Raw genomic sequence first — 12,263 nt, forward strand, 5'->3', positions numbered from 1 at the left:
AGGTGATAATAACACTAAACTTTGCTATAGACCTCCTGATCAGGGTGCGTTTCTGGCTTATGAAGGGGTCTGAAAATGACTTGACAGATACGTTGAGAGACTTGTAAGTTAAAAGTTCCCTGTGAAGGCCACCTGACACCAAAGGAAGGCCATTCGAGTTCACAGAATGTTCTTAGCTTCTTAGGGTAGCCAGGATCTCCATATCCAGCAGCTGGATCCTTAAAATCTTTAAGGTGATTAAGAACAAGTTGCAGGGGTGGCAAAGGGGAGGAAACCATCTGACCCATAATGGTAGACACGTGCGATAAGGGTACAGTTAGGAAGACAAAGGCAAGATGACGGAAACCCACCACAAAGACAAAAAAATCACCCAGAAGGGCTGTAGAGAGTGGAGCAGGTCCTCAATTTTGATTAAAATCATCAGGTGGCCACTCTCCTGTTTGTCAGTTGCAGCCCTGCCCCAGAGGTGTTAACTTTTTCAATTTAGTAATCCAAATAGCCCAGCAAAAAAATCGTCTGATTTAGTTAACTCAAGTTAATCAGCTGATATATAAAAAAAACTCGAGGAGGTGGTTAAAATTTGCAAGAATTTCCTGTAACAGATGAATCAGGAATAGAACAAAAAGAAGACAGTGTATTAGAGCTAAGAGAAGACTTTGGTGATGTCTCACCCAAATGGGAGCAAGCTTGAAAACCTGACTGCCCAAGTGTGGTGCACTCAGTGGAGGTCAATTCCTCTCTAATTTTGATGATGTCTCACCCAAAGGGAGACAAGCATGAAAACTTGACCCAGGAACAGAAGGGGAGAGAATCACGGAGCAAAAACAAAAGTAATAAGTACCTGCTGGTAGAAGGAAGCTGCATTTAGAAAGATCCTGATGTTATCTGAAGAGTAGGAGTTGGGGGGGTATAAATCTGGGGAAAGGTGTAATCCCGGACGAGCCCCCAAAATGTAGTGATCAGAAAAGATGATGGACTTCAAAAATTAAAAAGGAAGCGCTTTATTAGCTGAGTTCAGCAGTGACACTGACCCAGAAGGCAGTCAGGGAAATGTGCCCCGAGCCAGGGGATACAGGGAGTTATAAAGCAATAAACCACAAGGGGAGGGTTAGAAGGGGTTGGGGCTTAGGATCAGTTTGTCTCCACAAAAGGTAATTAGGATTAGTTTTACAGAAATGAAGGGAGCAGTACAAGCAGTTACAAGAAATAGGGAGGTAGGGAGGGGGTTACATAGGGGCATGCCATAAAATTGTAACTTAACTGGCACTTACACAAGTTTGCAGGAAGTGGTTATTTAGTTTTATAGGAATAGAATAAGTCATAAAGGCTCATTGAGTAATAAGTACAGCACATTGTGGGTTTTTAAACTCACAACAAATGTAATATATATTGTTTAATATTGACTTGAGAGTCATTGTTTAAAAAATTACATGGTTAAATGTTATAATTGTGTTTTTCATAAGTCATCAAAAATTATATTAAGATAATTAAAAGTCCCTTGGGATTGGGATTATATTGATAAATAAAAAAACAGCTGCCTAGTAACATTTTTAACTAGTTCTTTTTCATTGATTGGAGGCCCAAATGATCTCCATAGCCTTATAGGAGACATTCCAACTAAAGTTATGTAAAAATATTATTGTAATATGTTCACATTGGTCATCATCCAAAGAAATAATACAATAGATTTTTGATTTTACAAATGCCCATACAAAGGTTTTCACATGGTTATGACAAATGACTGTTGTTTAAACTCATGGTGTATTCATATATTAATGCCTCCAGATGTACTGATTTTCCAAAATGTAAAACAGGGATTGTTTGTGGTGACAAAATTTTGGTTCAGGTTCAGACCTCTGCTTCAACAAATGCTTTTGAAATCTGCATCCCACTAAATGTCAACAAATTAGTGAAAAGCTTTTATGTATTAGATAGGGATAATAAACTAAAAGGAGATATTTGATATCAAAATGCAAATTCAAGTGTGTTAAAAATGCCATCATGATTGTCATAATATCAGGTATGGTTTTGATTTCTAATTTTCTTTGTAAAATATGTAACTTTTAACATCCTACAGATATTCAAATGTTAAAACACCCATGGTTGTTAAAAAATAATGATTCTATTTTATGTTGTAAGATATTTGATATTTAGATAAGGTGATAATGCCTCTACTGAATTGTACTGTTATCAGTCTTTTCTTCTGGATGTTAAACAACTGAGACCAACAATTATACCAACAATTAGACTGACAGATGGGCTGAGGACAGCCAACATTTTGTCCCTAGTCCTCCAAGGTCGATGAGGACCCAGGACATAAGAGAACCTCTGCTGCGTCATCCTATACTTGGTGTGTCCTGGCCTTCTGATCAAGAAGATTGTGAGACCACTGAGGAACCTGATCATTGGTGTGTGGTGTGCCTAAGGAGAGTCACCAGGAGCAAAAATCTCCCAAGCTTTCATAGAAAGCAACCTGATCAAGCAATGGCCATGACTCATCTGAACGGCTGACACTGACAGAAGAACTAAGAGGTGCTATAGCTGGTTCCAAGGTTCCTGAGGAGACTTCACTGAGCTTGATAGATAACAAAAATTGATTGTGTTTAAAACAGGTCTCAGGGGCTGGAGATTTAGCTCAGTGGCTTAAGTGTCTGCCTGGCAAGCACGAGGTCATAAGTTCAATCCCCGGCACCAAAAAAAAAAAAAAAAAAAAAAAAAAAATCAGCCCTTGAGCACCTCCATCCTCTCTCTTCCTCTGTATTCCCTACAGAGGTGGCAATCATCTCCGACTCCACACCATGGCTGCCTTCAGACCCCTTGTGAAGCCCAAGATAGTCAAAAAGAGGACAAAGAAGTTCATCTGTCACCAGTCAAACCGATATGTCAAAATTAAGCGCAACTGGCAGAAACCTAGAGGCATCAACAACAGGGTGTGGAGAAGGTTCAAGGGCCAGATCTGGATGCCCAACATAGATTATGGAAGCAACAAAAAGATGAAGCACATGATACCCAGTGGCTTCCAGAAGTTCCAGGTGCACAGGAGGTGCTGCTGACATGCAACAAATCTTTTTTTTTTTCTTTTTTGTCTTTTTCCTTTTTATCAGTACTGGGGATCAGGGATCGAACTCACAACTGCCTGCTTGCAAAGCAGGCGCTTATGCCGCTGAGCTAAATCCCCAGCCCTGATATGCAACAAATCTTACTGTGCAGAGATTGCTCACAGTGTCTCCTCCAAGAACGGCAAGGCCATTGTGGAACGAGCAGCCCAGCTAGCCATCCGATCCCAATGCCAGGCTGCACAGTGAAGAAAATGAGTGGATGGCTCATGTGTGTGTTTATTTGTGCTTAAATAAAACCACAAAAACTGCAAAAAAAAAAAATAAAACAGGTCTCACCTTAGCTGGATCTTGAACATCCTGTAGAAAATGTACAACTATAGAGGCATATAAAACAATGCTACAGTAGTATGCTATAAAAGAAACTCAAATCACTAATACCTTTTGACAATTGCCAGCTACACTGGTAGCTGACTATTGTCATAGATTAATGGACTGCACAGGTTTTCAGTTGCAGAATGCAGGGACTTAAAATCTTTGGACTGAACTTAAAACAGAAATATCTACAGAGCTCTCCAACACAGCTCCTTAGCTTCAACTGACCATCCGTCCTGTGCAACAACAAAACAAAAGAGATGGATACTTGGGAGCCCTTGAAGCTGAAAACTGACCTAGGGCATGAACCAAGCATGATCCTACCAGAAAACAAAGAGCTCCCGGCTCAGCCACTTCAACAAGTCTTTACTACCCAGGAAAACACCAAGCCCCTGGACCATCCAATCCCTCTTGCTAGGCAGAGGGGCCGAAGTTGATTTCATCCTTTCCAGTATATAAACAAACAGGCTCACTGGTTGAGCAGTTCCTTTCCTCCCATCATGAGGATGAGGATATACCTGACCTCAGACTTTGTCTCGTCTCTATTTTTCTCATCCTCTCCTGGTCCTTAACCCCAAGAACCTCAGAAGCCTCAGGAACCTCAGGAGCAAAAAAAAAAATATCTCTCCATTTATGTAGTTCTTTGATTTCTCCCATCAGAGTTTTATAGTTTTCCTCATATAGATTGTACCTGTTTTGTGTAATGTATGATCTGAGTATGTCATTTGATGAGATGATAATGATAGTAATGTGATTCTAATTTCACATTGTTCATTCCTCATGGCGAGGAATCACCTTCTAGATCACTTTCTATAGGGCAGCCTTGCTATAATCACTTACCAGCTGCAGGATTTTCTTTTGACTTTTTTTTTTTGTATCGGAAATTGAACTCATGACCTTGCACTTACCAGGCAGATGCTGTGCCACTGAGCCATACCCCCAGCCTTATAGATTATTTTGGATTTTTAACAGACAGGTGTTACCTGTAAACCAAGCTTTGTTTCTTCTTAATATACCAATTTCCTTGTTTATTGCATTATCTAGGATTTTTAAAAATTATATATATATACTTTTTGTTTGTTTGTTTGTTTGTTTGAGACAGGGTCTCACTACATAGTTCAGGCTGGCTTTATGCTGACTTTGTAACCCAGTCTCAAATTTTCAATGATCCTCCTGCCTCAGCCTCCCTGTGCTAGAATTACAGGAGTGCACCACCACAGCAAGCTTATTATCTAGGATTTTAACTATGTTTAAAAACATAATAGTAGAGTTGGGTGTGTTGGCTCACATCTGTAATCCCAGCACTTGGGAGGCTGAGGCAGGAGGATCATTGCGAGTTCGAGACTAGCCTAGGCTACAAAGTGAGCTTAAGGCCAGCCTGAACTGCATAGCGAGATCCTGTCTCAAAAAAGACAAAATAAATAAATATACAAATGAAAACAGTGGTGAAAGGGCACCTCCTTATCTTATTCTTGGGACCTTAGCTTTTAGTTTCTCATTAAATATAGAATTAGTTGTAGGAGGGCTGGGGATTTAGCTCAGTGGTATAAGCACCTGCCTGGCAATTGTGAGGTCATGAGTTCAATCCCTGCTAAAATAAAAATAAAAATAAAGTGCCCAGAGCAGTGGTGTTCATAGCAGGGACCTCTGGGAGGTGACCAGATCAGGAGGACTCTGACTGTATCCATAGAGGGCTCCAACCCACTGGTAGACTCATTGCTTAATGGACTATGGGGAGGTGGTGGACGCATTGGAGAGGGGGGTCCTGGTGGGAGGAAGTAAATCATTCAGATTGTGGCCTTAAATAGGCCATTTTGTCACTGGCCCCCCTGTCTCCCTTGCTTTCTCACCCCATGAGGCAAACACCTCTGCTTCCCCACTGTCATGGTTTATCTCAGTGGCCTCTAAGCCTCATGAATTATGGACTCAACCAAATCTAGCATTTGTGATTGGTTCATTGTCTAGTGCTCAGATTGGTGGTGTGACTGCTACACCTGCCGAGGGGTGGAGCCAGAATATGATGTAATGACAGGAAGAAGGTGTGTCTCTCTTTCTTGCTGGTTTGTCCTTGCTGTTTGCAGCCGCCATGAAAGGCCATGCCAGCCTGAGTTGGAGCCAACTGAGTATGGACTGAAACTTCCAAGAACTGTAAGAAATAAACCTTTCCTTCCTTGACTTTGGGCGTCAGCAATGAGAGGAAAAAGTAACTTAAGACACCCATACACTCCCTGTCTTCATGACCTCCCTCACCACAGGCCCATAAACAACACAGCCAACCTGTGAGGGACAGAAACTTCTGGAACCATGACTGCAATCAGTCCTTCTTGCTTTCAGTTGACCCAGCTCAGGCATTTTGTCACAGTTATAAAAAGCTGGCTAACAAGGGTGTAGGAATGAGGAAAGGAAGGAGTGAAGCTCCCAAGCCCTGCCCACCCCACGCAGTTCCCAGTGTTGTAGGCTCTTGTCCAGCGGCCCAGGATGACACCTAAGGGTGCAGCTTCTTCAGGGATAAACTGGTCCTGTTACTTGACCAAACCTTCCAGCCTCAGTTGTCCAACCTGGGGATGGAGGTCACATTCTGGACAGTTTAGTAGACCTTACAGCATTGCAACCAGAGGACACGAGTGCCTTAACATTCTGTGACCCCCTTTTCTGTCCTAACATGACAGCCCCTAAGTGGGAGATATCAGGGGCAGCATGGCCTCCAGCTGCAAATCAGGAGGCCACCAGGGGCACCACTGCAACGCGGACCACAAAGCACCCTGGGTAGTACATTCCAATGGAAAGAAGGAATATAGGGCCGGGATGTTGTTCAGTGGCATAAGTCCTGCCTGGCAAGCTCAAGGTCCTGAATTCAATTCCTAGTATCAAAAAAAGAAATGTTGGGGTGCCACAGGCATAGCCTAATTAAGCAGCTGACTGGCCCTCCACTTGCACCAAGCTCAGTATTTCCCAGTATGCATGGCAGTGTTGCCTCTTCTGTCGAAATGCTGCTTCTAATGTCCACATGGGTTTTGTGAGGTGGGGACAACAACCAGAATGTCATCCTTCCTGATGGCCTTTATAGCACAGTTGTTAGAGCCTTCTGTTCTGTGTCCTCTCTAGCCTAGCAGTGACAGAAGCACAAAAAGTCTGCCTGGTACCCTGAAATTTTCCTATTGCAATATGGCAGGTGCCGTGAACATGGTAATGGGATTAAATTGGAGAGCTGCTACATGTCTTCCTCAAGGCATCAAGGCGGTTCCCATATCCACCCTGCATGCCAGAGTGTGACCGTGGTGCTGCAGTAACACTGCAAGCCCCATTTGGGAACCAGTGGTCTGGTGTAGTTAATTCGCCACCCTGGAATGAGCCCTCTGCCATTTCTTTCACGGAACATGCTCATGATTTGGCCTGTTCTCTTTTTTTACTTTTTTTTTTTTGTACCAGGATTTAAACTCAGGACTTCATGCTTGTCAGGCAGGCACTGTATCGCTGAGCTACATCCCCAGCCTGTGGCCTATTCTTGTGTTTAATACAGACTTTTGTGTCCTATTCTGTGGAAACCATGTGTACTCATAGCCATTTGTTTAGTATCTATAAGGTCAGCTTGTAAGATCCGTTCATGTTCCCCTTTGAATGAATCTTTGCCCTGAGTGACAAGTAAGTCTCTATCTCAGGTCACAAGCTGCCACTCTCATCCCTGCATCACCAAGGGGGCTCTTAACAGCCAAGTCATGAGCCTGTGGGTCACCGGACCGAGCCACCAGTCTATAAATGTGTAGCACAGTTGATGTCACAGCCACCAGCACTGCAGTGTGACCCATGGGGCTGTTAGACGCTGACCTGAGTGTGTTTCTTAGTCCATTTGTGCTGTGGCAGAATTCTGGAGCCTGGGAAATTTACACACAATAGAAATGTGCTGGAAACGGAAGTTCAAGATCAAGGGTTGGCAGCTTGGGAGTCTTGGCAGAGCTGTGTCTGCTTCCAAGATCCGGTCTTGAGAACTGAATCCACTGGAGACAAGCGTTCCTTACGCAGCACAAGCATGGAAGAAAGCAAACCCACTGCCACAAGCCCTTCTTACAGTCGCGTTATCCCAGTCTGAAGGGCTTTTGGAATGCAAGCCCTCACCTCCTACTGGGCTTTGCCTATTACATAAGAATTAAGTTCCAACAAGATTTTTGGAAGGAATGAAAACATTTCAAACATTGGCTTGTCCAAGCAGCTCATTAGATCCTTCAGTGAACCAAGTGGCCACCAACTGGCACATTTTCCCACTATGGGGACAGGGGCTATGGGAGCACTCCCTGCCTCAGTCCCTGTGTTACTGCTGTCACACATTGCCTGTCACTGTCACTACAACCTAAGGGGCCAGGTCTGTTTTTACTCATGTTACAGTCCATGGTCAGCAGCTCTGAGGCAGAAACAGTGTGGTGAAAAGTGCTGGGTGGAAGGGAGCTGCTCAGGTGATGGCAGCCAAGAAAGCAGAGAAAAGAGGAGGCAGGGAGGGAGACAAACCCTCCAGGCCATGCCTCTGGTGACCTGTCCCTAACCAGGCACCACCTGCCAATAGCAAGTTAGCTTTAATATCCAGTGAGCCAGTCTCCTTCCAACAGCCCTGTCTCATGGGCATCACAATTCCTGATTTGAAATTATACTGTAAGGCTGGGCATGGTGGCTCACACCTGTAATCCCAGCACTCGGGAGGCTGAGGCAGGAAAATCCTTGCGAGTTCGAGACCAGCCTGGACTACAAAGTGAGTTCAAGGCCAGCCTGAACTGCATAAAGAGATCCTGTCCCAAAAAGACAAAAAAAAAAAAAAAAAAAAAAGGAAAGAAAAAAGAAAAAAAGAAATTATACTATAAAACTACTGTGATAAAAAGTGTAGTACTAGAGAAAAAAACAGACTCAAATCTGAAGGGAACAGATTAATGGTGCAGAAACATCCAGGCATGGTGCTGCACTCCTGTAATCCCAGCACTCAGGAGGCTGAGGTAGGAGGATCGTTGCAAAGTTTGAGACCAATCTGAGCTGCAAATGACTCCAAGGCCAGCCTGAGCCTCAAATAAACAAAAAAATAGATGCAGAAACACCTGCAGGCACACTAAACCACCTTATCTTTGACAAAGGTGCCAAACACATTCATTGAAAGAAGAATAGCCTCTTTATGCTGGAAAATCTGGCTCTACACATGCTGAAGATTAAAATTGAATCCATATCTTTCACCATGTATTAAACTAAAATCAGAATGGATCAAATCTCTTAATATTAAAACAAACATTAAATCTGCTGGGAGATAAAGTAAGTTAAATTTTAACATCGGTGTAGGCAAAGATTTTATGAACAAACCCCAGTTGCACAGAAACTGTCGCAAAGAAGCAACAACTGTGATCTCACCCTACTAGAAAGCTTTTGCACAGCAAAAGAAACCACCAATAGAGTGAAGAAACAACTCAGAATGTGGGAGAAAATGTTTGCCAGCTATTCCTTGGACAAAGGATTACAATCGAGAACATATAAAGAACTCAAAAAAAAAATCAGCCCTCCCAGATTTAAAGACCCATTTCAAAAATGAGCATCTAAAATATATACACACTTCCCAGATGAAGACATTAAAAAAGCAAATAAGTATATGAAAAAAAGTTCATCATCACTGTTCATTTGAGAGATGCAAATTAAAACAACACTGAGATTTTATGTCACTCCAGAAAGAATGGCTGTCATCAAGAAATTCAGCAATAACAAATTCTGGAGGGGCTGTGGGGAAGAAGGAGCCCTTCCCCATTGTTGGGAGTGTAGGCTGGTACAGCCACTGTGGAAATCAGTGTGGAGAGTCCTCAAAAAATTAGCATTGGGGGCCCCAATGAACCTAGCTATCCCCTTCTTGGTATCTTCCCAAAAGAATGAAAAATATTATACCACAGTGATATATGTGCTCCCACATTTATAGCAGTATAGTGTGTAATAACCAGATCTTGGAAACAACCCAAATGCCCAACTGAGGAGTGGATAAAGAAGATGTGGTATTTTTATACAGTTGAGTACTTACTCAGCCATAAAGAATGATAAACTGGATACTTTTCTAGGTAAATAGATGCACCTTGAGAACATACTCATTAGTGAAATACACACGTGTAAACAAACATCATATTGTTTCATTAGTATGACAAGATGAAAGAAAAACATATGTGTGTATATATGTCTGTAAAAAGTAATTAAGGAGGGGCTGGGGATTTAGCTCAGTGGCATAAGCGCCTGCCTTGCAAGCTGGCAGTCGTGAGTTCGATCCCTGGTACCAATAAAAATGAAAAGACAAAAAAAAAAGTAATTAAGGTAGCTATATTACTGATTTCTCTGAGTTCACTGAAGAGAAAGATTTGTGCTGTTGTTGTTTGGACAATTGAATGCAGATGTCTTGTCCTGCAGGTGAGTGATCTGGGGAAGGCAATGAGCAGCGTATGTACCATTGTTGCCCCTGATTAATGTGCTTTGAAATTTTATTGTACTTTTTTCTTCTTTCTCTCTCTCTTTCTTTTTTTTCTTTCTCTCTCTTTCTTTTTTGTTTCTTTCTTTCTCTTTTATCCTTGAATAAAATGGATTTGGAATTAAAAAGCACCATCTCTAGGCCCATGAGCACTGGGGGACACTCTAACTCTATGAAGAGTTAAAACATTTAGGAAACCCCCTCTTGCCTTGTCACACGGTCAGAACAACCAGATGTTCTGGCCTGATAGGGAACTTGTGGTCCAACGTCCCCAAAAATAAGAGCACCGTGAACTACCGACCCTGCCAGACAGGATATGAGTTTTCAAAAAACATCAAGCCATCTGCTTCTGTAACCGACCCTTGCTTTGCAGTTTTTGGCTTTATATACTCTGCACTCCTCTACCCGGGCACTCTCCCCACCAGAGTGTGGTCGGAGAGTCCCACACATGCGTGGATAATAAAACCCCTTGATTTTTCATGAGAGCTGATTCCTTGGGGTCTCCTTCGCAACGGTGATCTTACATTTGGAGGCCCCAGCGAGATCTGCTCTCTCGCCGAAGGAGGCCCCAATGGCCGCGAAGTGCCTCTCGGGGTAAGTATGGCCATTCTGTTTAGTTTCATTTTGTGATCAATCATTTGCCTTGACGGCCCCGGATCGATTTGGTCTAAAACTCACGGTCCAAAAACAGGGCAGTTTCTTTGGGGGATGTCCCAAAGGGTTTTCTTGGGAGTCCATTTGTCCCTTGGACTCCCAGTTTGTCAGGAGGGGTCTCTCATCCTCCCCCCCATTGGCGGTGGATTCACTGATCCTGTGTGAGTGTGGCCGGCCAAAGTGTGTGGTGTATCTCGTATTACCTAATCGTGTCCTTTTGTTGGTGTCTTTTGTTTGTCCCGTCATGGGACAATGTGTCTCAATCCCTCTTTCCCTTACTCTAGACCACTGGTCGGAAGTAAGGGAACGAGCTCATAACCTCTCCCTCTTGGTTAAAAAAGGTAAATGGCAAACCTTCTGTTCGTCAGAATGGCCAACCTTCCAGGTAGGTTGGCCCCCAGAAGGGACCTTTCATCTCCCATTAATTTTTGCAGTCAAAAATATCATCTTCAGACCAGGGCGTCAAGCACATCCTGACCAGATCCCTTACATCTTGGTATAGCATGATCTTTCGGAGGACCCTCCATCCTGGATTAAACCCTTCCTTCTTCCTTTACCTTCTTCTTCCCTCAAACTCCTCCCGGCCAAGGCCCCATCAGCCCCCTCCATCCTACCTGATTCCCAACCCAATCTCCTTCTCCTTGATCTCGATCCCCCTTGCCCCTCGCGTCCCCCACCTCCTTATCCCTCGCCATCCTCCTCTGACTCCACGCAACAGTCGCCCCAGGGTAGTTCTCCCTCTTCCGAGTCCACTACCTCCGCTGCGAGCCCTATCCCTCTCCCAACTGGGCCCACAGGCCCCTCTCAGGGGACCCGCAGCAGGCACGCTCTCCATCGTGAAGGTGTCCCTACCCTTCCACTGCGACCCTGCGGTCCTATGATTAGTGACGGCACGGAGGGAGAGATGCCTTCCCTTCAATACTGGCCTTTCTCTTCCTCTGACTTGTACAATTGGAGAAATAACAATCCTTCTTTCTCAGAGGATCCTACTAAGCTCACAGGGCTCATGGACTCCCTCATGTTCTCCCACCAGCCCACTTGGGACTACTGTCAGCAACTTCTGGGTGTCCTCTTCACCACAGAAGAGAGAGATCGCATCCTCCTTGAGGCCTGAAAAAACATTCCTGGGGACGACGGAAGACCCACCCAATGCCCTGACCAAATCGATAATGTCTTCCCGCTGAAGCACCCCAACTGGGACCCAAACACTCCTGATGGTAGGCAGCATTTTTCCATCTATCGCAAGACTCTAATGGCGGGTCTCCGGGCAGCTGCGAGGTGCCCTACCAATTTGGCCAAGGTAAGAGAAGTTACTCAGAGACCCACTGAAGGACCCTCGGTGTTTTTAGAACGGTTAATGGAGGCTTACCGCCGTTATACCCCTTTCGACCCTCAAGCTGAGGGCCACCAAGGATCAGTGGCAATGGCCTTCATTGGTCAATCGGCCCCTGATATCAGGCACAAGCTTTAGAGGCTAGATGGGCTTCAGGATTTGACTTTAAGAGATTTGGTTAAGGAGGCTGATAAAGTTTACTATAAACGAGAAACTGAGGAAGAAAAAGAACAGGCTAGGGATAAGAAACAAAACAAGGAGTTAGCAAAGATGTTGGCCACGGCAATAAATAAGCCAGTAGACTTAGGAAAGGGTAAGCCTCACTGGCCCCCATTAGACCCAGACCAATGTGCCTACTGTAAAGAAAAGGGACACCTGA

The 12,263-nt window shown here is 44.0% G+C and overlaps 1 pseudogene; it reads left to right on the top strand.

The window, feature by feature from the left end:
• The first annotated feature begins 2,775 nt into the window (after window positions 1-2,775).
• LOC100715263 (large ribosomal subunit protein eL32-like) lies at window positions 2,776-11,432 on the top strand (annotated as a pseudogene).
• The last annotated feature ends 831 nt before the right edge of the window (window positions 11,433-12,263 follow it).

This window comes from Cavia porcellus, unplaced genomic scaffold (assembly GCF_034190915.1).
Source record: "Cavia porcellus strain 051 isolate PalLab524CR breed Dunkin Hartley unplaced genomic scaffold, mCavPor4.1 scaffold_14, whole genome shotgun sequence".
Taxonomy (NCBI): domain Eukaryota; kingdom Metazoa; phylum Chordata; class Mammalia; order Rodentia; family Caviidae; genus Cavia; species Cavia porcellus.